Genomic DNA, 24,477 nt, shown 5'->3' with positions numbered 1-24,477 from the left:
CCTTTATTAGTTTTCCTTATAACATCTGTAAGAAAATATTAACTGTATATTACTCGATTATTTATTGAATAAGAAAAAGAAAAAAAGTCAGGCACATTAATTACTTCTTTGATTCAAATGATAGAACCTTGATTTTCATGAGATAAAGTTACTCTGTGTTTTTTGGCTTTAAATGATTCCTGTCTTGAAATTCCAAATTAATTATTAAATAAATAAGCGAGCTCATATTCACATGGTTCATTTTCTTCTTAGCATCAGTACTCAGTTGCAGTAAAATAGCCAACGTTCAATTATCTACAGTCTTACAAGGGATCACAGAATAAGTAATCCCAAATGACAGATAATCCCAAAAGCATTTATGTTGGGTTTTAAATTCATTATATGATTCTAGCAGATTTACCACCATAATTATATTCTTTTTCTCAGGCTCATATTAAAATTCATTTGTATTTCTTGAGCACAAGCCAAGTGACAGCAGAAAGGAGGATCCCAGATAAATGCTGAATGACAAAAGGAAGTTGATTTGCTATTAGCATTTTTTTCCTGTAATCAACAGGAAGATAATCAAAAGCTGATCATGAAATCGTATTTCACATTTATTAAACGTCTTATATGATTAATTTTAAAAGATATATTACAACACTAGAACAGAGGGGTGAAGGGCATAGGTTATGGATTTCAGTTAGGTTTGTGCTCTGGTTCTGTGACCACAAACAAGTTGCTTATCTTTCTAAACTTCAGTATTTCACTTACAAATGGTGCTGATATTTGTATCTATTTGTAGCATTTGAAGGGAGTTCTGAAGATTAAATTATTGAATACACACTGCCTGACGCAAAGTTAGTTGTGGTTGTATTTTTTTGTTCTAGCTATTATCTATCTTACTCTATAAAATCTATAGTTTATATCCATCTATCTTCCATAAAATGACATGGCCTTTATTATACAATAAATTACATATAACACATTGTAGGCTCAAATGTTAAAATGTGTTCATCATCTGCTATAGCAGAAAACATCTGGAGACATATATATATTACAACTATCAAAACTAACTAGAAAAGATTAGAGATGCACAATTTCTTGTTTTAAGCTCCATATGGCCATGTATGTTTCAAAATTCAAATGTTTAGGATTTTAGGAAGGTAACAGCCCACCTCCAAGAAGGCCTGTGAAGCTGCATCCTCAGACACATGAATATGTCTGCAGTAAAAGAAATAAGCATTTTACATTGTCTTTTACATAAAGACTATAAGGATCTGCACACCAGTTTAGTCCAGGTTTTAATTCTAAAGGAGTTTTTTTAAGGATTAAATTTTCAGAACTTTTAAGGATTTTAGAATTATGGACAAGAGATTGTAAGACTAGAATGATACCGGTAACATCAATTCTACAGTCTCATTAATATGCTACATATCACAGAATTATAAGTGGTAAGATAATTGAAGAATAAAACAAATCCTTTTCTTGGTTTGCCTAAAATGGTCCTGGATAATTTCTTGTCAATGCAACTCTGAAGAGTACATCAGGCTTAAATAATTGCTCCTTAATTTTATAAAGGACAGAGCAGATATGCTGATTTGTAGAAAGGTGACATATAGACGACACTATCCCTTTCCCTTGTAATTTCAATTAGGAATTCATTTCTTTCAAAGCCATACGTTACCAATGAGCTGAATTATTAGATTTGAGTTTTAATAAGCTATTAATATTTTGATGCTTTCACCAGTCAATACATGAGGTAACAAATAAGTGATGATATGAAAAGGGACTCATGGTCCTTGGTGGAGGAGGGGAACCCGACTCACATTGTGTCTTCCCACAAGTACAAATATAAATATGCCTTGAGATTAAGCAGAAAGATGACATTTTGATGTTTATTTGTAAGAGATTAAAGGAAAGAGTTTATACTGTTCACTGACACATGAATATTCTTATTACGAGTAAAGGAAAATATTATTAACTATCAACCCAATATATCCAATCAGAAGGGCTTTAAATTACAGAGAAGTTCAGAAGTTAAGTCTGACTGCCAAGGCAAGACTTGCTAAAAATTCTGTTCAACAGGATCATCAATCAACACAAAAGTCCATCATTCAGGTTGTGGTAAATCTTCTGGAATATCTGACATGAGAAGTTCACAGAGGAAAGATGGGATGTATGTGTAATACAAGTAGTATATTTAAAAAAAGATCATAAAAATAAGGATTTCAAAGAAGATGATGTTGGCAACTCTGACGCTGGTTGAGAATGACAGTTGAAAAGCTTCACTTGCTCAAGTTCATGCATAGGGAAACTGATAGAAAATATAAGATGATAGACATATATGATATAATAATTAAAAACAGGGAATAAAAGCAAAAAGAGCAATCTATAAATAAAGCAAATTTTAGGGTCAATTTGATAGATGAATTTTAAATATGACTTTGTGCTTATTGTTAGAATAAAAAGGTAATATGAGTAGTTCTACAGATCACATTATCTCAAAAGGGGACTGCATACATTTTTCACCAATGGTTCAAAAACATGAATTAAATTGCAGAACTTCGGGATCCCTGGGTGGCGCAGCGGTTTGGCGCCTGCCTTTGGCCCAGGGCGTGATCCTGGAGACCCGGGATCGAATCCCACATCGGGCTCCCAGTGCATGGAGCCTGCTTCTCCCTCTGCCTGTGTCTCTGCCTCTCTCTCTCTCTCTCTGTGACTATCATAAATAAAAATTAAAAAAAAAATAAATTGCAGAACTTCTTCATGACGAGCTTTATGGGTAAGATCTAAAGCGATGAGATGAAAAATAATCTAAAGTAATATAGGCAAATTTATATCAGATAAAATGTGTGAAAAGAAATGGGCAAATTTAATTTCTGCTAAGGCAGAGTACTTTGTATAAGATCAACTTTCCTGGAGCGAAAGATAAAGGTAAATACATAGGTAAATCTAACTGAATAATGACTATACTAATAATTATATCTTGTTTGGTTTAAAATGTAAGACAAAGAAGGAGAGGGATATAGAGAATTAAAGTGTCCCAACATCTTTGCATTGTCTAGAAACAAGCAAAAAAATCTATGGTGGACATTAACAAGTCAAAGGGACAATGCAATCTCTAGGAAAAGCCATTAAAAGTAATAAAATAATATTTATACTAAAAAGCTAGAAAGCTTAATAACAAAAGGGAAAATATACAAAAGAAAGTTTCTGGATTAATACAGAGAACATAGGGAAGGATAATAAAAATATTACAGAAAAAAGGAAGTAAAAAATATAGAGTAAGATGGTATATTTAAATGTAAAGATCCCACATTCTAGAGTTAAGTAGTCTAGCTTTTAATGTTTTTACATATTTTTATAGTTTAAAATTTTTAACAACCTAAAAGTGGCAAATCTTGAATGTTAGAATATAAAAGTTGAAACTAAAAGAATGACAAGAATTAGGCAAATACTAAGTCATAAAACGCTTATATAGCTCTACAAATACCAGGAAAAAAAAATTGATAGTAAACTAGAGTAAGTACTACAAACTAAGATGGACATCTTGTAATGACAAAATGACCTCTCCAACAGGAATATATACAGTAAGTCTCAATTTGTATCACCTAAAAAATACCCTCAAAAGAAAAACATAAAGGAGTAAAACAAATAGACAAATACATATCTAAGTGTGAGATTTTAACACATTTTTCTCAACTGATAAAGTAAACAAAATATGAATAGGAATATAGAAGATTTAAAAAGAAAATACAATTAATAAACTTTTTTTTACTTCACCATTTTTTTTTTTTAAGATTTTATTTATTTATTCATGATAGTCACACAGAGAGAGACAGAGAGGCAGAGACACAGGCAGAGGGAGAAGCAGGCTCCATGCACCGGGAGCCCGATGTGGGATTCGATCCCAGGTCTCCAGGATCGCGCCCTGGGCCAAAGGCAGGCGCCAAACCGCTGCGCCACCCAGGGATCCCTTACTTCACCATTTTAGAACAATGTACCTAATATCTCCCCCAATAAACAGATTTTCAAAGTACTCATGAACTATTTAACAGAATTTGAACATACCATGAGATAAAAAGTAAGTCTTAACAAATTCGAAGAGTAAACATTCTTCAGCATATGTTCTCTGACAACAATGGAATTAAGCTAAATATCAACTACAAAAAATAACTAAAAAATTCCTGAGTATTTAGAAATCAATGGTATACCTTGAAGTCAGTCCATAGGGTTAAAATTAGAATGAAAATTAGAAAATATTTTTAATCAAATAAGAATAAAAATAGGATATGTAAAACTGTGGGATATAATTAAAGGTGTGATTAGATGAGTATTTTTGCCCTTAAAACATGTATCAGAAAAGCAGAAAGGCTGACAATCAATGATCTAAGAATCTAAAGAAGAAACAGAAAAGCAAATTAATTCTAAAGAAAAACAGGAAGAAAATAATAAACATAACACCAAAACTAATTACATAGAAAACAAATACGCAACAGAGAACTGCAAAACCTCAAATTTGTTATTTAATAGACTAATAAATTCATAAACTCGCTGCAAAACTGATTTAAAAAGGGGAGAGAGAGAAGTCAGTCATTAACAATGTCAGGACTGAGAAACAAGGATCTAAGCCCACACAATTAAAATAGAGAAATTGTTTATTAAGTACAGTTTACCAAAACTGATACAAGAAAGAAAAGGAAAACCTGAAGGTTCCTGTATCTATTGAAGAAATTGACTTTACTCTCTCACTAAAGAACTTCTAGGCCCATATTTGCTTTATGAATCAATTATTTCAAACCCATTATTATGGAGTAATTAAGAAATAACCCAAATCTTACACAAAACCTTCCCAAAAATAAAAAATGAAAGAAAACATTTCTAAATGTTTTTATGAGGCTGCCATACTTGCTATCAAAAACTGAGAAAATTCAAGAACAGGCAAAATTAAATTATAGTTTTAGAAGTCAGGAGAGTCATTATTCTTGAAACTGAACAGTGATGGAATTTGAACAAGACATATAAATCCCTTTTTATCTGGGTGGCAGTTACAGGTCTGTGTTAACTTTGTAAATATTTCACAAATAGCACAATTATAATTTATGCACTTTTCTGTGTGTGTTATATGTCAAATTAAAAATAAAAGTTACCTAAAAAAAAAAAATGAATGAATGAGCCAACCCTTTAGCTTAGAACTTCTGCAGGTCAACATTAATCCTTTAAACAAAATTATGTGTACATTATCTGAAGAGTAAAGTTGTTACCTAGAAGAATAATGTTATCTATTCAATATTCTGAACTCTCAAGTTTTTGCAGACAGTTTATGGATTACCGAGACTCCTCAGTGGCTTACCTGAAAACAAGGTAAAATACAGCAGGAGGGCAATTACTCTTGACAGAACTGGTAGTGGTGAGATAATGAGATTAGACCCTGGCAGGAACCTGGGCCACTGCCCAAGATAGAACATGGAATGTGGGTCAGCCTCCATCAATTAAGAAAAAAAGGGTATAAATCTGAGAGTACCTAGGAAGCCACTGGCCTTACTGGATATTTTACTTGGCTAAGATATCCTTAAGAAGTAGGTATGGGAGAGCTACATGGAGTGAGGAAAGGAAGTAAGTTAAGTATTTTTTGAATGTCTAAAACCAAAAAGAAAGACATATCAGGTGTCGGCAAAAATCTGGAGATAAAGAAATTCTTGTGCACTCTTGATAGGATTGTAAATTGGCACAGACACTGTAGAAAACAGTAAGGAGGTTACTAAAAAAATTAAAAATAGAAATACCATATGATCTAGTAATTCCACTACTGGGTGTTTACCCAAATAAAACAAAAACACTAATTTGAAAAGATATGTTTCCTATGGATTAATAAACACCCCTATGTTTATTGCAGCATTATTTACAATAGCCAAGATATGGAAGCAACTTAAGTGTCCATCACTAGATGAATGGATAAATAAAATGTGGTGTACACACACACACACACACACACACACACACACACACAAATTGAAATATTACACAGCTGTTAAAAAAGGATAAGATCGTGCCATTTGTGATGACATGGATGGACTCAGAGTAAAATGCTAAATGAAGGCAGACTGAGAAAGACAAATATATGATTTCACTGATATATAATATCTAAAATACAAGTGAATAAACAAAGAATAGAATCAGACCTATAAATATAGAGAACAAAGGGATGGTTGCTAGAGGGAAAGGTGGGTAGAGGAATAGGCAAAATGGGTGAAGGGGAGTAGGGTATCCAGGTTTCTAGTTCTGGAATGACTAAGCCATGGGAATAAAAGGCACAACACAGATAATATAGTAAATAGTATTATAATACTGTTGTATGGTGACAGATGGTAGTTGCACTTGCGGTGAACACAGAATAATGTACTGCATTGTTGAATCACTTATACACCTGGAACTAATGTAACATTGTGGATCAACTACACTAAACAAACAAAAAAAAAATTTAAAGCACTAATAGGGGCTCCTGGGTGGCTCAGTCGGTTAAGCATCTGACTCTTGATTTCAGCTCAGGTCATGATCTCAGAGTCATCAGATCCAGCCCTGCAATGGGCTCCATGCTAAGCAGAGAGTCTGCTTGAGATTTTCTTTCTCCCTCTATCCCTTCCCTCACTTGTGTTTTCTCTCTCAAATTGAAAAAAAAAATCTTAAAAGGCATTGTCTGATAACTTTTGAAATGTTCTAAGAAACAGTCAAGCTTTTAGGAGTGAAGGTCTCAAATGCTAACTGTGGGAATCCAAATAGTCAGAGGCAGAAGAAATCAATGAAGCTTCATGAAAGTAGATACTTTTATTTCCTTCACTGCTACATCCCCAAAACCCAGAATGTTTGAATAAATAAATGAAATGAAGCTGGTGCTCTTATATGCTTCTCTTAATCCTATGTGCTTATTTATCTCTTATGTCCTTTGGAATTGAATTGACCTATCATATTTCCATGGTTTTAAGCCTAAAGAATTTTCACTATGTCAAATCTGTGTGTTTCATCAAAAGAATTTTCATTATGTCATATCACATGTGTAATAACAATTGTAAGTTGAATCACATTAAAATGAAAGGTGAAAAACCATCACATAATTTTACCACAGAACATTCTAACAGATTCAGCAATGGATCTAAGGGAGTGATTTTATTCGCTTTGGCCATTTGATAATAGCCTGCTAAAACAATCTAATCAATGATCAATTTGACCTGTTTTGCTTTCATCTCTGCTTCCCTATTAAGTGAGAACTTCAATAAAGAGAGAAATTACTTTGATAGATTCAACCTCTAAAAATAAGCACAAGGGAGGCTAAGCCTAAACATGAAATGAGCCAAGAGAATCACCTGTCAGATACTGAGGAGTGACCTCCTAATATAGCTTTATTAAATATGATCTGAGATTTCTAACATTGTGTTACCTAATTTAAAAATAGATGGTAATTCTCAAAATACTCTCTGTCAAATTTTCTTTTGCTTTAGTTTTGATGTGGTTGTTGTTTCTACTATTTAGAAACAACCTACATTTTACTTACACAGCTTAAAATCAGTAAAGCTCTGACTAAAATATTATGTAATCAAAGCACCCAGAAGTGAATTACTAAAACTCTACTTGATAATTCTTCTCCTATGTTCACATTGGTTTTGTAGATTTTACTGAAAATTATATAAACCTTTGCTCAGCCTGAACTCTTTAGTGTACCATTTTATTAAAAAAATAATAATGAACTTGAATGTGTTCTATTTCTGTTCCAAGTAAAACTATGTGAAATGAAAAGATTTAATATACTACTCTCAGAGGAAAGAAAATGTAGGGTTATTGAATATCAGTAATGTATTTCGAAATATCTAGAAATAATTTACACTATGTATCCAAAACCTCTACTATAGTATTTAAATTAAGAAGATATTCAGAATTTATAACGTGAATAAACATATGGCACCACTCAAAAAGGGCATTGAAGCAAATAATTCATTAAAAATGTAAATGAATACAAGTGAACTTGGTTAGAAAAGTCATGTCAGGGAACCAAGACATGACTTGGTTCATGGCTACTATAGCAGAGGAAAAGGCAAGGTTGAAGACTGTTCACAGGGGAGAATTCTGATGAGGTCAAGTACAGCCTCCAGAGCTGTGGACTACTTATTAAGGAAGCAGCAGTTCTGAATTTTTATTACTGAGCTTTTTGCTCACCCTGTAATGATATCAGATAAGGTATTTATGAATTGTCTGAATATCTGACCTTGGGACTATTTTATGGATAATAGATATATGGCTTTTTGTGGGAGAAAATAGGCAGTTCTACAAAGGCAAATCACTCAGATTATCAAAAGACAAAAAGGAGAGATATCCCCTGTGAAACATTTCAGGCCTGTTCAAGAAGTTTAAGTATTATGCACTACAGTAAATTAGAACAGATTATAAATCAATTAATCTTCCTAGAAGTAGTATAGCCATGTCAAATAATGACATGATGCCCTTTTTACAATAAAATTTAGTACTGATAAATTCAGTTATTTAGGAAAATGTAACTGCAGCAATGCCAGTCTATTCTGAATTACTCAATAATGGACTTCTGTTTTCTTTAGCACAGAGCACTGACTTTAAACTGAAGCAAAGTACTTGTATAAGCTCGGGAAAAAGACAGGCACATCCTATTATACCACCCACCAATTTGGCAAATGGCTTACTCTGAGGGAAACCAGTAACTGCTACCAGTTCAAGTCACTGTAACTAAGAAATGTGGGACAACTGATCATCACGATTTCATAATTATATTATTAACGCTTTTTCAAGCATTAGTTGCTAAAGGTTTCAATGATAGGTTTCTTTTAAGTAATACCTCACAAAAATGTCTTAGGTTAAATATTAAATTTTAAAAAATGTTTTAAGAATCATAGCTCTTTGTCTTTATTAAGTTGCATATATCTAGAGCTATTCCTAAATATCAGATTTGAGTTATAATTTCAAGGATGAGATATAAAATAAATACATGGTTAGTAACAATTTGGGTATGGTTCACTACTGTTTCAAAACTACCTCTATTTCAACAGTTATCCACCTTAATTTTTCATATATCATATGTAAAGGAATAAAAAGAACATAGTAATTACTGATTAATTAGATCATCAACTACTCTATCAAAAAAATTTTTTTGGTCATTTACTTTTGTAATATTTAAACTAGGCAAAAACACAATTAACATAGGTAAGCATGGTATGTAAATAATTATTTCAATAAATGAATTTCTATAAAGTATAATAAAACAGACATCCCTAATCAACTTCTCTTCTTTTCTAATACATGCATTTATTCCCTTAGGAGTCACAAATAACAGTTTTACAGCATCATACAAATTTCAATATACAGTATTTCCATTTTCATGCAATTCTAAATTTTTTTTTAGTTTCCATTATAATTTCTTCTCTGATTCAGGAGTTATTTATAAAGACTTTAAAATTTGAAATGTATATTTTTACTCTATGACTTCTAATTAAATGCAGTAGTCAGAAAATGCAGTCAGTGTGACAGGAATTTTTAGAAATCGGATAAGGCTTGGTTTTACTATTTTTGGTACATTTTTTTAGTTTTGAAATTTTTGAAAGTTTTTTTTCAAAATTGTTGGAGAGATCTCACTATGTTTATTCCATTTACCTTATTAGTTATGTTACATAAATGATCATTATTTTTATTAGCTTTTTCTGTTTGACATCAAAACAACTGACAATGGTATAATGAAATCTCAATCCATATCACAGAGGGTCTTTCAAGTTTTTATCTTCAATCAATTTTGCTTTATATATTTTCATTCTACTTTTCTAGTTGCTTAGAAGTTTACAACTGTTATATCACCCCAATAAAATATGTAGTGAAATTCTCTATCTCTACGTAATTATATTTTATGTACTAAAGGCTAAATGGTCTTAAATAAAATGGGCAAACCTCCATGGTAAACCTGTTGTGATCCCTTTACTTTCAATCTTTTTTTTTTCTTTTTTTTTTTTTAATTTTATTTATGATAGTCACAGAGAGAGAGAGAGAGAGAGAGAGAGAGAGAGAGAGAGAGGCAGAGACACAGGCAGAGGGAGAAGCAGGCTCCATGCACCGGGAGCCCGACGTGGGATTCGATCCCGGGTCTCCAGGATTGCGCCCTGGGCCAAAGGCAGGCGCCAAACCGCTGCGCCACCCAGGGATCCCCTACTTTCAATCTTTATTTGTTTTTAGGTTTAGGTGTGTTTCTTATAAACCACATATAATTATGCTTTTAAATCCAAACCAATCTCCATCTTTTGGCTTTTGTGTTTAGTACACTCCATTAGTTCTCTATTGCTGCATACAATTCATCATAAACTTAGTGGCTTAACACAAACTTATTATCTTGAAGTTTCTGTGGGTTGAGAATTCAGCATATTTTAGCTGGGTGCTCTGCACAGGGTATCATAGGCTAAAATCAAGGTTTCACTTGATTAAGTCTTCATTTACAGGTTCAACTTGCATGTACCTACGGTGGGGCAGACAGAAAATCTTGGAGGCCAGCCAGGATTCAGCCTACCATAGTTATTTACATTTATTATGATTAGTGAAATTTGGCTTTTTAAAAAATCACCTTTTTCCTTCTTATTTGTCCTGTTTATTTGTTCTCACTACCAATATTAAAAAATGTAGAGTAAAAGAGAGATGATTATTATTATTTTTTGTTTGTTTGTTTCCTGTTGTCTTATACATTTTCCCCCAATTCTATTAGTTTGGGAAATTATGTACTGTAACTCTATTCTTTCTGTAATTACTCCTGAATTCTTACCAAGCCAATTAACAATGTCATAGACAAATAACAACAGAAACTAACTCCCAGTTTTCTCTCCAAACTTAACTATTAACCATAATTCAATATTTTAATTCTACTGTTTAATAACCCTACAAATCAAATATTAATAGTATTACTTTAAGAAAAAAGTGTATATTTTTATGAAATGTTTACCAATTTCTTTGGTCACCCTTCTTTTTTACATTTCAGATAACCCTTTTGGTATCTTTCCATTATCTTCCACATGTCAGAATCCTTCAGATGAGTATTTTAGAATTTCCTTTACTTAGGTCCTCAGTTTTTGTTCACATAAAAATATCCCTGTGTTTGCTCATATATTCGAAAGATCTTTCACAGAATTATAAAATAGTGACTATACAACTTTATGTTGACATGTTCTCCCAGTATTTGAAAATACTACCCCACTTTCTCCTAGCTGCCATTGTTAATATTGAGAAGTTGGATAGCAGTCTATTGGTGTAATCCTTTGTGAAGTGATGTCTTTATCCTGCTTTTATTTTGAACTTCTTTGTCATTTTTGAGTTTTGGGTTTGTTTTCATTTTTCAAGTTTTAACAAAAGTGTAGCCTATCCATTGACATATATATATATATATATATATATATTTTAATTCTATTTGGTTCGTGATCTTGGTCAGCCCTAGCTCTAATACAGACACTGTTCTCAGGTTAAGTCTAGTTTATGGCTTCATGATATTTTAATATGTACATTTATGTGCACGCATGCATTTGTCATTGTGTAGACTGGGAAGAGAACAATTGGGAATGGTAGAAGGAACTCAAGATCTCTCTTATCTGTTCTCTAATTGTTTTGTAGCAGGATGACTTTCCAGAGTACCCAGTCCTCCATACTACAGGAAGGAGTACTGTCCACAAAGAACAATTTACCAAAACATTTTCTTAAAAAAAAAAAAAAAAAAATTCTTTAACCATGGATTTTTCTAGAAGTAATTTCCTTCATTGCTCTTGGATATTTTTTCATTACCATAACTTATGCCATAAGTAATACAATTTCCCATAATACTACGTTATTTCCCAATTTTGAATAAAGTGCATGCCAATTATAAAATCCAGCTGACTCAGCATACTGGGTCTCACCTGCCTGATAGAGCTATATAGGACCTCTAAGCAACCCTCACACACAACATTAAAATGATCACAGGCAAAATTTCCTTTAGGCAAAACTTTGTAATTCAGGCAACAGAAGTAGGGGGAAAATCACTACTTCATATTCAGTAATGTGCTGAAGTATTCTCTCCATCAAATGTTTCCACACACCACAGTTCATTGTTTGTATATATGGATAGATATAAAGATAAAAAAAAAAAGTTTGCTCAACCAGAAATGACTACAAATACTGCTATGTTTATTCACTTCTTCCTAAACTTTATCTAGGTATTCTCACACCTCATCCTGGCCAGACAAGTTAGGGAATGTCAGAGGATACATACAACTGCTTACATGATACAAAATAGTTGTTTGATATATCTTTTCTTGGATCTGGAGTACTTTCCCTCAAACAGATGTTTATCTAGTTAATAAATTCTTTTATAAAATCTTTTTTTTTAAGGTTTATTTATTTATTCATGATAGATGTAGAGAGAGAAAGAGAGAGGCACAGGCACAGGAGGAGAGAGAAGCAGGCTCCACAACGGGAGCCCGACGCGGGACTCAATCCCAGGACTCCAGGATCACACCCTGGGCAGGCGCCAAACCGCTGAGCCACCCAGGGATCCCCATAGTTAATAAATTCTTATTATATAATTTAGTTGTTACTTTTTCTTAGTATTTTAGCTATCATAAAGGACTTCATGATAAAATAGTAATAACTCTACTGGCATTTTCTCTTGACCTTCAAATCTGAAAAGGTATTAATGGATATCTCTCATGAATCTTAGACTCTTAATGGAGCATAAGAGTTACATTGACCTTATATCTGGTTTTAGAAAAACATAAACTCAAAGTAAATTTAATTAAATTACCTACTCCACAACCTCTATTCACACTGGAAAATTACATTCTATATGGATAATCACATAAAATTATACAGATGCTAATAAAAAGGCAAAAAAATTTTTTTTTCATTTTCCTATAGGGATTACAGAAACATAAAATTCAACCTTAGAAATTTGATGTTTCTTACATAAAAGTACTTTCTCATTTGGACATGCTGTGGGAGCTATTCTAAGTAGGCAAAATTAAAAGAGGAGTGAAGAACAACAAAAATGTAAAGAGGGTGCAAAACTTCTATTAATTATTTCAAAATATTCCTGGCCTGAAATACTATGCTGAACACTTCTCATAATTCCTCAAAATTCTCATTCTCTCATTTGACCCACAGCCCTCTCCTATTTTGGAGTCCAACTTCTCCAGCAACATCAGATTTACCTTCCTAAAAGAGAGATTTTCTAGCCAGAAAAAGTAGGCAGGATGAGAAGCCAGAGAATATCATGGAAGAAGCTTCCATTTAGATGGGGTGGGTCACAGAAGGCCTGCCTGATAAAATCAAATTGGATATGAAACCTGGATGAAATAAGGAAGATACTCAGTGAAGAGTGCTCCAGAGGATCTGTGAGTGCCATGAACAGGCAGTGGGCTGAGTATGCTTGAGAAGTTCTAAGGAGGCCAGCAGAGGGGGAATAGGAAACATGAGAGAAAATGATTCAGACAGGGGAGAAAGGAACCAGGTCACATAGTATCTTTTTAGTATCTTTTAGTATCATGGCAATGATTTTTTGTGTGTGAAATCTTTGAATAGAGGTGTGATATGGTCTAAGTTATGTTTAAAAGGACCATCTTGGCTGTGATGAGGATAACAGACTCTGCAGAGGAGCAAGAACTTTCCACAGACTGTAGGAAAAATCCCAAACTACCAAGAATGTCAATCAAGGCACTAAAACAGAGGATAGACCTAAATCCTCCAGGTTTTCAAATATTCTGGACTACCTGTTGTTCAGTGAGTATTACACTCCTATGCACATCTTTTTATATTTGCTGATGCTACTTCTTATACCCAAAATATCATTTATTTTTCTCACTGCTCAGCAAAATTCTACTTATCCCTCAAGGGTGAGCTCAAATGTTACTGGTTTGTAACGCCTACCTCCACGATCCTGGGATATTCGATGTCTTTCCTGCTACTCTTCTATGGTGACAATTTGAATGTGACACAAACTTGGGAACAAAAAGAAAATAGAATAAGGAATATGAAGATAATGAGACATTGTAGGCAATTACTATAACACTATGCAAACAAATGTTGGAATCTCCATAAAAGCAAAAATCAGATATGAAAACTATAATACGTAACACACAGAAATAAAATATTTTGAAGAGAAGGTACATACAAATTTTCCATAATTCCATTGACACTATGCCATTTGAGATCAATCCTACAAAGTTATTAACAACAATAACAAGAAAATTATGTAAAGAGGTAGAGGACCATGGGGCTTACACAGGCTCCACTTCAGGGGTGTGGCAAGTTGGAGACTTTGGGGCAAATCCAAGAAGGCCATTTTTGTGAACTGTAAGCATGGAACACAGTCACGCCTACTCATTTACATACAGTCTGTGGTTGCATTGGTAGGACAACAGCAGAGGGAAGCTATTATTTCAGACCATATGATCCATAAGGTTTGCAGAATCTAAAATGTTTACTAATTGGCCCTTTACAGAGAAGGTTTGCTGACCCCTGTTCTATCCCACCTTACCAGAAGCTCCATAACTACTTGAGATTCTCAAATCCTGTTCCTTCGGTTCTCAGTGACTATGGGGGCCATTCCTTTTGCCTAGAGCAGGGCTCTCTATCTCCTCTACCCAGCTAAACTCTTTTCTCCTTTAGAACTGAGCTCATACCATGTCTAATAAAATGCTCCCCTCTGCCCAGTGTATAGAGAGAGACCCTTCTTGGGTCCACAGCAAGTCATGCATACCTAGAACTTCACACACAGCTCCCTTAATTATTTATTTTCTCCCACCCCAATTAAATATTAGATTGCTGAGAAAAGGAAATGGTTAGGGACTTTGCCTTTCTTCTCCTAATGAACAAATATAAAACTTTTCAACTTACATAGTTGGTATTAAACCCAGACTAACTCTGAGAGACAGTTAAATGAGTCAGAAGGAAATTCAAATTCAGTTCATTGCCTCATACTACCATCAGCATGGTAAACTAACTGCATGCCGTAGTTAAGGGAAAAAAACACATAAAGAATTATTGTAATAAAACATAAATGTAGCATCTTTGGTCTTTATGAGGAATTACCTCCAACATGTGATGGAGGTTGCTCTGTCACTTCCAGCTGCTTCCATATGCCTGTAGCCATGACTCACCCGTTCCCTTCCTAATTTGCTGCTTCAAAACTACTTTTAGAGCTGGAAAACAAAACAAACATGTGGTAAAACTAGTGTCTAAAATTAGAATAAATAGGCTTTTAAGGACCTGTGGGATTTTCGTTCACAGGTGCATGAAAAGGGCCGCTCTTCCAAAGACAATTTTTCTAAATTCCAGATTCTTGGCTATGTTCTAAATAGTGTTTTTCTTGAAACAGAAACCTAGTACAATTAACTGGCCTATTATGGAATGGAAAACTGCACCTTGACCTGTTTGAAGAAAAACATCTATAAAGACTTTCTGCCTTTAAAAAGAGTAGACTTGATGTTATTAGCAAACAGATGTTATTATCACTGTGCTAAAAAATATGAACCCAATTCTTAATAAGGCTGATACCTTAAAAAATGTTAATGTCTGAAACAGAACTCTTTTTATGTACCTATTTATAATCATTAATTCCTAAACCCACTCTCTAGAGATAACAAAAGTCAAATTTCAGGAGTCATTGCCAAGTGAAAATTAAACAGAAATTAAGAAAACAGAGCTTTGGAAATGAAAGGTATATTAAGGGAAATCATTCCATTTTTATAACTCAAGATTTATGTTATTATTTACAAAGCCAGAGATTTCATTTCCAGTCTGTATTTTGGCATCTGCATACAATCATTAATAAATGCTATTTTATACTGAAGAGGAATAAAATCTAGAATAATATTTTTTCTTTAATATTTCCTAATGTTTAAAGCAGTAAAATAATTGTTTTCATCCAATTAGCAAGATAAATATTTTGCTTATATTTAATATGAGAGTCCAAAATATTTCAATCAACACAGTCAAACACAAAATGAAATCTAGTCAAAGTTCTCCTGATTTATAAATCTAAGGAAATAAATTATTTAATACAACAAAATGGATAATACAGGCCTAATTACAGTTTGACAAGGTCAAGAGAATTTCACTTTCCAGTTTTTTTGTGTAGAATTATTGTCCCATCTGAAAAGATTTTCAAATAGTTTCACTGCCATATAAACCTTGCCTCCTCTGTATACATTAGATAGTGGCATTTTTTTTGCATACTGCAGTGCTTTTCCTTAGGATTTCTTAAAAAGCAAACTGTATTGTTCATCTAAGTTGTTCATAGACAGAGCTAAAAATACTCACTGTATATAAGACCTCATTTATACCAAAAGTTAAAACAATTCTCTGCATTGGCTTTCCCATTCCAATTCACTCATAACTTTGGAAATCTGATCCTGGTCCTAGCAAAAGGTCATGAATTTTTTTCTTCAGCGTTTTACTTTTAGTGTTAATGGTGGGATGGAACAAAATCTTAATTAGATTAATGTGGAATTATGTTATTTAGAAGACATTTATAAAATGTATTATAAGATAAAGTCAGGTGACTAAGTTTCCTGCATCAGTACAACTCAAAATAAATAGGCTGATTCATGGCTTTGTCTAAAAACTGAACAGAAATTAAAAACTATGGACTCGTGTAATGTTTTGTTAGCTTATTCAATCTTGTCTTCACTACATTTTAAAAAACAAAGCTAAGTGCTCTGCTTGATTAAGACAGCAGTAGCTTAGCTCTCCTTGTCTCTTATTTGGTCAGCCCTCCTGATTTCTGCCATCTATACATCCATCACAGGCATTAGAAATACTGACTGCTGCAGATGAATCCTGAATTTTAAAAATTCCTGTTCTAAAAAAATAAAATAAAAAATAAAATAAAAATTTCTGTTCTTTAAAATATGAAGGACCTAACCTTTTGGGGATTTTCAGAACGACATTTTATTCCAGTTTTATTGAGATAAAATACTGTATTAATTTTAGGTGTACAACATTATTGATATATGTATATATTGCAAAATCATCATCATAGTAATGTTAGCATCCATCACCCACAGAATTAACTATTTTTCTCTTTGATAACTTTTAAGTTATCTACTTTCTTAGCAACTTTCAAATATATAGTACAGTATTATTAAGGATAGTCACCATGGCTTATATTATGTCCCTACAACCTGTAACTCGAAGTGTATACTTTTTGACCACCTTCATCCATTTCCCCCACAATCCCACCACCCATCTCTGGCAAACACTGTTCTGTTTCCACGGGTTCTTTTTTTTTTTTTAAGTTACACATATAAGTGAAATCATAGACTATTTTTATCTTTCTCTGACATATTTTACTTAGTATAAATGCCCTCAAGGTCCATACAAGTTGTTGCAAATCTCAGGATTTCTTTCTCTTTTTTTTTATGAATAATATTCCTCTCCGTACGTGTGTGTATGTATGTGATACCACATTTTCTCAGAAATTTATCTTCCTAAATCATTTTTCTTTGGGTCATTTTTGACTTTCATCTAAATTATGGTCAGAATACACTGACATAGTGCTAGAAAAATAATATGCTAAAGTACACAAATTTGTTCTTGGACATTATTGTATCAAATGAATGTGGAGTTAAAGAACTAATTCTGAATTTCAAAACAAGCAAATGAATTTAGTCAATTAACATTGGAAATACTTCTTAAATCATTAAGAAATAAGACTTGTGGTCTGAAAATAGTCTGAATGACAAATGTCAAATGTAGAACTCAATTTTAGGCTTTGAGTTTTTGTTTTAATGACAAAAAAAAAAAACATTTAAGCAATCATATTGCATCAGCCCATATTTTATTGCTCAGGGGTCACTTAAATAAAAATGATAATATTTGAAACATGAGAACCAACGATAAAACCCAAAATCAATGCTTCTAATGTTTTGATATGTTGTCTTATAATCATTTTAAAAGAACTGCAAATATTTTGAACCAGAAACAGTACAAATTAATGAGCATTAACACAGTTCATTTGCATATTATAAGGCAAAATATGAATGGAGACAATTATGGAAAGGCTGTGTAGAATGGCCTAAGAAACTATCTCACACTCCGGCAAAGTCTTTATGGCAAAAGGTAATCCTCAACCTTCATGTTTCTTTTCATTCTATTGTTACATTAGTGCCTTGTAAACTGTCTTCTGGGAAATGAAAAAAAAAAAAAGTCAACCTTGAATACAAAATTTATTATTAATACAGTAACCATGAGGATGACCGCTAAATTAAAAATACCTTTTCCAAACAATTACCAGGGCTAATGTCAACATAATATTGCCTCCTCTTTTTAACGCGTTGTCAAGTTTGTTGTTAGCTGTTAAATAAAAGATTATGGCTTATTACACATCTTTTTACTAATAAGCAACTTTAATGAGAACAGTAGTAAATTCATTAAAAATTAAAATAGTTATTTGCATGAGAAAAAATGAGTGATTCTATCAAAGTCTCAAAAGTTTCTCTTGTTGAAAAAGACAAAGCCTTAGGAATGTGTGGTGTAGTGCTCCAGAAGACAGATAAATTTAAATGTCCTTGCCAAATTGGTAACTGCCTTACATAAAAGGGTGACATTCAGTCAAAGACTACAAGGTGGTATAGTTAGGGATTTTTCTTTTTTTTGTAAACTGGAGAGATGTGACAGGGAAGGACACTGTAAGGTTAAGCACGAAAGGAAAGCAGATGAAGGGTACCACTGGCCCAAAGTGATTCAGCAGCAATAACACAGTAGTCTACTCAGTCTACCCCAACCATATCTAGTCAACATCCCATTATTTGCCAAGCTTTGGGCAGGGTGCTACAGGGTAAAACAAATGCATACCTGTCTTTACCTCAAGGGGCTTATAAACTAATGTGAAAAAAAGGCATGTACATATAGTAAATTCACTTGTAAGGCACAATTTGACAAAAGGTAGGATATTTGCCTCTAAGAGACAATTTACATTTTAACAAAGTTAAATTTTGTTAGAAAAGTCAAAATTTGAGCTTGTGATATCTAACAATTTGTGAGATAAACCACATTCCTATTCCCCATTGAGTGGCTATTCTACTATAAAGGACAAATTCTGAGAAAATGGAGTGATAGCCACTTAATTATAGATACAAGTTACTAGAGAAAGCATTGGCCTTTCTAGAGTACCTCCCCCAAATTTAATACAGTTGAAAAAAAAAACAAAACAGAGTCTTCTTTGAACACTATGTTAAAAGTGTAAGTCCCCTACTTGGTCTTCAAAGGTCTACAAAACAAAATTCCAGTTTATTTATCAGTCTCATTTTTCAGAATAAGATGTGATTCTTTCTTCATTTGGAGAATGAGGGTATTAACAATACTACTTCCTAAACTTGTTCTGAGAATGAAATGCATTAATATGTCTAGAACACAACTGTACCTGTATTTTTCTTTTCCCACAGCTGAAGAGCACATCCATACCCTCTTGTGGATCTGAATTTTTTTCATCTTCAGACTAGTGTTAAGTACAGCCTCCTCAATCAAATTTTCTCAGACAACATAAGCCCCCACAACCACTTGCTCCAGGGTCCATGACCTCTTCCAACAGATGCACAAAACTTCAAAATTGATAATTAATAAAAGACCTGTGTAATAACTCTCACTGTCCTCTAATCCAATCATACTTTCATCTTCACTGCTCTACTAGGCAGTATCCCCTTTAGATCAGGTATTCTGAATCCAGGACTTCAAGGGCTCTGGCTCTGATCTTCCTCTGGCCACATCCCTGCCCCAAAGGGGGAGGAGACTGGCAGGCCAACAGAGGATGACTATACTCAGAGCTGCACTTGCCTTCTGGAACAGTACTACCCAACAGAACTTTCTGCAATGATGAAAATGTTAGTTATATTCACTGTCCAATATGGCAGCCACCAGCCCCATGTGGCTGTTACATATTTCACATATGAAATATGACTAGTGTGACTAAGGATTTTATTTAAATTGATGTACATTTAAGCTTAAACAGCTACATGGAACCAGTGACCGGCCACAATATTGGCCACTGAGAATTGTTATCAAAACCACCAATGGGGGCAGCCCAGGTGGTTCAACAGTTTTGTGCCGCCTTCAGCCCAGGGCATGATCCTGGAGACCCAGAATCGAGTCCCATGCCGGGCTCCCTGCATGAAGCCTGCTCCCTCTGCCTGTGTCTCTCTGCCTCTCTCTCTTTCATGAATAAATAAAATCTTAAAAAAAAAAAAAACAATGGCTCAAAAAAAAAAATAGACCATCAATGAATGATTTCCTTGCTCTCAATTCACTATTTACTTGCTTATTTTCATCTTCTTTGATGTTTCATAATATTCAATACTACAGAATAATCACTTCATAGGTATTTGTTTCTTTTGCGCTCTGGAGCACCATACTTCCCTGGGTTTTTTTGCCTATGCTCCTTGTAGTCTTCTTTACTGACTCCACTTACTGTTCTCAAGCTTTTAGTATTGATATTCCTCAGGGCCTAGTCCCATACCCTCTACTCTGTTTGCACTATTTTATGCAATCATACATCAGTATGTCAATCACTATGAAACCTCCAATTCCAAACACAGGTCCCCATGGCCATTAATGTATTTGAAATAGTCACTTAGCATCTAAATCTAACAAATCCAGACCAACACTCTTAATTTCTCTCCCTGGTAAAAAGCCATCTCCTCTTATAGTCTTTCCTATGTCATTAAACTATCAACATCTATTTAGTAGCTCAAGACCAAACAACCCTCTCTCTTTCATCAACCCCAAACCCAATCCATAAGTGAGAACCTTTCACTAAACTTCCAAAACACCTCACCAATTGGTTTACATGATTTTATCTCTAATATCACAAACCTACTGCAAGTCACCTCCATCTTTAGTCTCATCTCTCAAGAGTCTCCAGACTTGTTTTCCTGCTTCCATGCTTGCTCTCCTCACCAGCCAGCCCAAAGAAGCAGTCACACTTTTAAATAGGAAGTAATGGAAGGATTCCGTGACAGTCGGACGGTCATTTAAATCAAGACTTGAATAAGAGACTGAGGAAGTTGTCAGATACTCAGGGTAAAGAAAAGTCCATGGAGGGGGACAAGCAAGGGACTAAAAGCTACAAATGAAAAATAGCTTTTATTCTAAAAGAAATGGCAAGATGCAGAAAATTTCTAAGTAAGAAGAAAAACCCACTATGTGGAGAATGGGTTGGAAGGGGAAAGAATGGAACTTAGATACCCCTAAGGAGGCTGTCAGCACAGTTTGGGTGGCCAACTGCGGAGGTGGAGAGGAATTCAGATATATGGCACATTTAGAAGTTATGAATTTGCTGTGGAGGGTGAAGGAACAAAGGGTATCAAGGATAACTCCTATGGTTTTAGCTTATGAAACTCAACAATGATTGGTGCTACCTACTGAGACAGGGAAGGCACCCTAAGGAACCAATCATTCAGATGAATTGTGGTTGTTGGTGGTGGAGGTTTTACAAGAACATCACGTGGACAGGTTTCAAAAAGGGACAAAGGTCACAGGACAACAATCTATGGAAGTCCTACAAAGACAAAAGTCTTTGGAATTCAAGCTACCGGATACCATTTACCTACAATATGCCACTGATATTCTGGATAGGGGAGAGTTGCCATTCTTGCTAGACAGGTAGAGACGCCAAACAGTTTTATGCATGAGCACAGAGCACACAGCATCTCTCTGATTCTCTCCAGTTACCTTCCAGGACATCCTTTAATACTGCGTTAAATCTGTGCTTAGTGTTGGAAAATCTGTGCTTAATCATAGCCAAATGACAAAATTAACTAGTAGCAATAGGGCACACAGCAAGGGTTCATTTTATATAAGAGCATTAGCCATATCACAAGACAGAGAAACAATCCTACTGGAACCTTCAAAATGCATAAATGTTAAAAAAAGAAAAAGTTTAATTTTTGTTACCGTCAAAATCAAAACTATCATTCACTAGCTCTGATCACACACACAGTTAATCAGCATCAGAAACATCAAATACCTTCAAAAACAGAAACCAGTGACATAAGTGCCACCAAGTAAGTACAACTGTCCAATTTTAATCTAGACAGATAGCTTAAAGCCATCCATCCACACCATAAATAATGCAAAAAAAATGAAAGATAACAAAGCTAATAAAAGGTTATCTTCATTTTTTTAAAGGTTTGTTTTGTTCAAATTGATTTAAAAAGCACTATTCCTATCCATCTATTCATCTAATTGACCTTTAAAATCTTTGTAAACTCTAAATAAACATTTATCTAAAGTTGGCCAAATTTTATTTCCATGAATAAAAAAATGAATTCTGAAACAGCTTTCTCAGGCAACCAAAATAAAGGATTATATGACAAGTGACTGAATGTATAATGATATGATGGCCTTTTATAAATTTATTTGTAATAAAACAAACACTGATACTGATCATTAAATTTAAATATCTGATGAAAAACTTTATAATTTTTAGATAAAAATAATTAAGACTAAAATTACTTTAGGTTATCTCTTTTAATATTTTTATTATAATAGTTTTGTTAAATCATTTAGACTGCCTTTAATTATGAAGGCTTTTGGTGGGGGAAATTAGATCTTGCTGCTATTCAAAGCACTAAAGACAACTTTCGGCATGCATAATTCTATCATTTACTGTTTCATGAAAACTTTATCAGTAGAAGAATAGATTTTCTTTGTCTTTCATCTGTATTAAAAAAGTTATTGTGCTTCAATTGCATAAAAACAATATGATAAGTAATTATCCAAAAAAAGAAAAATGGAAAAGAGAGATGCACATATCTTACTGGAAAGAAACAACCAATCTACAAAAAATAAATGTTTCTATGTTTTATGAACCTTTCTTAGAAGAATAAAATACTTTTGAAAAGTAAGAAATCTCCTAAGATTTTAGAGGACTTGAGAGGACTCAAAGCTTGATTCTCTACCACTGCCTGTCATGCTTTGTACTCTCCCTTTATTTTCAAAGAGCTTAACTAGGAAGGCTTCACTGTACTTGGAAAAGTCACGTAGAAAATAAGGTCAAGAGAAAACACACTCAACACTAAAAATTTCAGAATAGTGTTGCTATAAATCTGTAGCACAAGAATCAAAATGATCATGTAAGCTAATGATCCTTTACAGATGATTTTAGATCCAGACTGATTTATTTAGATTTGTCAGAATCTTTTCATATCACAAGTCTTTCGTTGTAATTTCTAATGGAATCCAAATCAATGCATGATGGCTCTACTTTTAGATGGGAGTTAGAAGATTGGGTAGAGGAACAGAATGTCAGAAGTTACGTTTATAAATTCACATGAATATCAATGTATAGATATATGTAAGTGGGTGTGTGTGTGTGTATATATATATGTATGTATATGTATACATACATCTAGAGAGGCAAATTTCCACTTTATGTATTTCTTTCACAAGGACTTATGGCATTAGGAGTCTAACGTTTAAATTACTCTGGATCAGGGATAATAATGACCTTGAATCCCTGGGCAGAACTATACCTCTTAATACCTAAAATGCAGAAATTATGTTTGCTACAAACATCAAGAAACTGGAAATCTGGGAGCTTAACTTTCTTTTAATTTCCTGACCTACAAATTTAGAATTTAAGAAACAATTATTTTTCTCAATGATCAAGTGCTATGATTTTAATGCCTGATTGCTAAAACATCTACAGAAAACCCAAAGACAGATATGTGGCTTAAACTTAAAAATCAGTTAACTCATTGTTCCTAGTATCTCCTACATATGCAGAAGATATATATGTTAATGAACTTGTTTGTTTTCTCTCATTAAAAAAAGTCAACACATACACACATTTAAGGATCAAGTTTTGAAATATTATCTTTCATCCAAAAGACCCAGTAGTATAATTTTCTCAAGCATTTTATATTAAAAGGTATCAGTAAAGATAATGTAAAATAAAGGGCTAATACAGTAAAAAAAATTAGGAAAGTTGGGTCAAGAACAAAATAATTTTAAAAATATTTAAGCAAAATGTCACTGTGCTGTTACTTTTCTGTAGAAAACTGCAAGAAAAAAGGAACTAAATATAATCACACTTTTCAAAATGCAGCTTATGAGGGAAGCTTTCTAATAGAAAATAGGTTCTACTTTTTTTCAAACATAAAAAGCAAGAATTAATTAAAAACAGTGAATTTCTAGGCCTCCTTTTTTATAAGATTTCCTCTACGTAATAGTTGATGGAATCTAACTGAGAGTAACATATTAAAATATGATCATTTATTTATCAGACAAATATTGACCATGAGTACATTTGAAGCAGAGAACACACACACAATATCTTCAAACATGCCATTAAAGGATAGTATCTAGTCTTATTTGTAGTTTATTATCAGATAAATAATGATAATTTTCCTTTGAAACATCCTGACTCACTAAGCTGGATTCTTTATCTTCTGTCTCATACAAGTTTCAAGGGTCAATGATTTT

At 33.4% G+C, this 24,477-nt stretch overlaps 1 protein-coding gene across 4 annotated transcripts in view; it reads right to left on the bottom strand.

Annotated features, from left to right (window-relative positions):
- KLF12 (Kruppel like factor 12) overlaps positions 1-24,477 on the bottom strand; it is a 429,166-nt gene that overhangs the window by 163,523 nt on the left and 241,166 nt on the right. Inside the window, exons 1-2 of one of the 4 annotated variants that reach the window (XM_041731039.1) lie at positions 15,088-15,863; positions 13,924-13,994 (exon numbers count right to left, since the gene is read on the bottom strand). The exons of 2 other annotated variants lie outside the window; for them this stretch is intronic. The gene's annotated coding sequence lies outside the window, so the exon portion shown is untranslated. Of the gene's footprint in view, positions 1-13,923; positions 13,995-15,087; positions 15,864-24,477 lie in introns of those variants that run through there. One more of the 4 variants, XM_041731038.1, reaches the window with a different exon arrangement.

This window comes from Vulpes lagopus, chromosome 16 (assembly GCF_018345385.1).
Source record: "Vulpes lagopus strain Blue_001 chromosome 16, ASM1834538v1, whole genome shotgun sequence".
NCBI classification, from domain to species: Eukaryota; Metazoa; Chordata; class Mammalia; order Carnivora; family Canidae; genus Vulpes; species Vulpes lagopus.
Note: the sequence above shows the minus strand (reverse complement) of the source record. Positions and strands in the feature narration are given on the sequence as shown.